A 3,682-nucleotide genomic window follows, 5' to 3' on the forward strand; every position below is an offset into this window, starting at 1 on the left:
GGCCAATGAACATTGTTTTTTGGTTTACATTTTTGTGTACAAAAATGTATTTATTTCCATTTTTGACCTACAGGGCATTAAGTTTGATCCTTCCACTACACCCCCGAAATTTTTCCTGGACGCTACCGTACACCCACGCTCCGCTGTAGGCAATTTTGAAAAGCCTTGCTCTTAAACTGTCGACTACTGGGCCCCTTACCCTAGATCATTTATGTGTACCTCTATGGCACACCAACAAGTCCAGAATAATTATTTTCATCAAGTAAACTAGAAAATAATAACAATTTGATCTGTTTAGCATACTGTTTCCGGTGCATTTAAATTCTTTTCTTTCTTCTTCCACATTCGCTGGAATGGTCTATTCCTATTGTTGCAACCATAAAACTATCCCACTGTTGGATTTTCTATTTGTCGATCAGTCGTGTCTAACGACACCGCCACGCACTGAATTTCGTGCTTTCCAAGAGATCATCACTAATTTGTTGTCCACTTTAACACATTCCTTCCGGCATGACCATTATGTGGTCTCGCTCCAATGTTAAATCATAGGTACCAAAAATGAGCCGCAAGGAATGTGTTATAGTGTTTAACTATTTGAATTACTGACAAGTGTTTAACATTTAAGTTGAACATTTATAAGTGTTAGCCACGCAGCTTCATCGACACATCGAAGTGTTTAAATCTACAACAGGTGAACACTTCTTAGTATTTAAATTTCCAGTCCAACATCTAAATGTGTCCACTGTGACGTTGAGCTCCTCCATGTGCAAACCAGTTGGATACTTTTGTTTTCAGTGTGGAAACAATTTCCAACACGTTTTCATATTCACGAAATGCATCGGTTCTGATCACATTACGTTGCGCATTAAAGGGGCACCTCTAATCGCCGTGTCACGTCGCTACGTTCGGCGATCACATCCAGATCAGCAACTTTTTGACCCGAAAATATCGGTTTGATTTGAAGCCTGGTTAAAATTAATAAAATTGTTGGTGGCAATTGGTAATGGGTACCAGCTCAAATGTTGTTGTTTTTTGAAGCGGTGTGTGTGTGTGTGTGTGTGGGGGGGGGTCATCTTATTTAGAGTGCGCTTGGAAGTTGCAGGGCGCAGGGTCTCTGCCGCAGCATGGGCTGGGCCCGGGCGGCCGGCCGCTCTGCTCTCAGCTGCTCTCTTGCTCTCACTCGCTCAGTCTCTCGCTCTCTCACACACTCGTGCACACACACTCTTTCTCTCTCCCCTTCTCTGTCTCTCGCTCGCTCTCACTCACAGCTCCCAGCGTTGCCAAACCGTCCTGGCTTTTGCGCTCCCTGCCGCCGCTGCACCTGCCACAGTCGGCGCGGCCTAACCTCTGCCGCGCGGGTGGCGCTGCTCCGCGCTGGCCGCGGGGCGCCCGAGCCGAGCTTAGGCGCGCCCGACTGTGGAAGTGGGTCTGGCTCAAGTGGCTTACCTTACGGCGCACGCCGGTCACTGTGTGCCTAATTTTATTTTATTTAGTGTAAAATCACTCTTGACATAATTTTTGCTCTCTGCAATTGCCGTAAATGAGTAGTCCCAGGATAGGGTGCAGCCACTGCTGCACTGTGGGATTTGCAGAGGTATCAGGTATTCATCTTAGACCCCTTATACACCCCTTATAAACTTTGTGGGGCACCAATGCTGGGAAGAGTGTAAGAATACGGAATATTCTACCCAGTATAACCTCTAACAAATTGTAATGTTAACTGTTCAGCACGGAAGAGCTTTCGTCCGTTTACGGTTTCACCTTAGAATTAGTAAATTTGTTTAAGAATAAATTGGAGCAACTGTCCCTTTTAAGAGTGAGTACCTTTTCCGTGGAAAAGAGAAGAGTTGAAGCTCAGAAATTAATTTGGAACGGTTTGCAGTTGGCCTTACACACTCTGTATTTTAAAGTGAAAAATATTCAACTAGAAAATAATTAGATTGCGCCAAAAGTTAACAATTTTGAGCTCAAAGTTTAATTTTCAATACATGTGCGTTCGTCAATGCCGTTTTTGGCTACAGTCCCACTTGATTTGTATCGACGTCCACTTGATATGGGCAGCTTGTTCTGCTGCGAGGCGCTGCTGCGACAGGTGTGGCGCAGGACGGGCTGCTTATATTCGACAAGGCGTCGTCGTAGGCGTGCCCGGCTAGCGCGTCTCGCCCATGCACCGCGTCTTGAAACAGGACTGGCGGGATAGTCCGTAGTGCTGCCGAAATCTTGAAGATCGTAAACGGGAATCAGTCATGAAACGGAATTACTCATTCCGACCGTCGATGAGTCGATTCCTGTCTTATCATGCTAACTTTCTCCTCTCGAGCGCCTCAATACATCAGGTGTCCACCGAGCCCCATACGCGTCTATCGAACCCTTTCTTGTGCTTGTCTTTTGTTCATCTGAATTAAATGTTTATCATTTGATATCATTGTCCAGAGATTGCCATCGCTGCCGTGTAAAACATGTGAAATATGACTGTATGACTAACGCTTCTATCTCTCTTCTTTTCCAGGCGTTCATATGACCAGCTGTGGGGCTGCCTCGCGTTGTCAACAGATTTTGCAAGGTGAGTTTCTTTGAAATGTGTTTTATGTCAAGTCCTACTTTTAAATTTTATTCCTAACTGTGATTACCGTTCTGCTCTGCTATTGGTAAAGAAAATTCTGACCACTCCAAGCCCATAACTGAAAAATATTGCCAGGATATATGTTCTGTACTTATTGCTGCCGTATTGTGGGGGCCGTCCTTAGGACAGATAAGAGGTTTTGTTGACAGCCCCCGGGCAATGGGGAAGCTCAGTGGGGGCCAACGGCCGGATGTTTGTCGGCAGTATTTTTAGTCCATTCTCTTTCCTTCTTTCTCTCGCACTCATCGTGTCCGTCTCTCTCACCCCCCCCCCCCCCCCCTCTCTCTCTCTCTCTCTCTCTCTCTCTCTCTCTCCCCCCCCTTCCTTTTCCTCCTCTCCCTCGTCTCTTCGCGCCGCATCCCCTCGCGACTTTGGGGAGAGAGAAAGGAAGGCGAGAGAGAGAGACAGAGAGGAGACCATCTCTCGGGCTTCGCGAGTCTCTCTTAACTTTCCTACTTCCCCTCTGCCGACCGCCGCCTGTCCTTGACTGCTATTTGCTTCAACGAGTGAGATGGTGAGATGCCCAGCTTCTCCCCCCCCCCTCTCCCTGTCTCCCTCTCCCTCTCCCCCCCCTGTCTCTCTCCCCCTCTCTCCCTCTCGCTCTCGCTCTCGCTCTTTACCTCTTGAGAGAGGGAGAGAGAGAGGCGGGGGGCAGCGCTTCGAGCCAGACGCCACAGACTCTGTGTGCAATGTTTGTATTGCCCCGGCCGGCACGGCACACCACGCCACCCCACGCCGCGCCACTGAGCGTTCGGAATATCGTCTGTCTGCGTCACCCGTTATGAGTTGGGGCGAGAAGGCACGATGTCCATCCGGACGCGTGTGCTGTGGAGAGTGCTCGCGCGTGTGCCTGGTTTCGCTACTACAGAATTCGCTTGATCGAGAGCATTATTTAGACACTAAGTCTGTCGAGACTTCAGGAAGTTGAGAGTGTTTATGGGCGGCTGTACATTTAATCCATTCATTTATCCCCAAAATGCTTTGTGCGACCTGCTCTTCCTCGTTTAGAACAGTGCTGTAGGCCACATCGGCGCGTCCGCTGCAGACAGGCGGACGTAC

General features: G+C 48.3%; 1 protein-coding gene across 1 annotated transcript in view; it reads left to right on the plus strand.

Moving 5' to 3' along the window:
* The first annotated feature begins 2,060 nt into the window (after window positions 1–2,060).
* LOC113209632 (protein sprouty homolog 4) overlaps window positions 2,061–3,682 on the plus strand; it is a 13,429-nt gene continuing 11,807 nt past the window's right edge. The window contains exon 1 of the mRNA XM_052269781.1: window positions 2,061–2,563. The gene's annotated coding sequence lies outside the window, so the exon portion shown is untranslated. The remainder of the gene's footprint in view (window positions 2,564–3,682) is intronic.

Source organism: Frankliniella occidentalis, unplaced genomic scaffold (assembly GCF_000697945.3).
Source record: "Frankliniella occidentalis isolate FOCC.00 unplaced genomic scaffold, Focc_3.1 Scaffold102, whole genome shotgun sequence".
NCBI classification, from domain to species: Eukaryota; Metazoa; Arthropoda; class Insecta; order Thysanoptera; family Thripidae; genus Frankliniella; species Frankliniella occidentalis.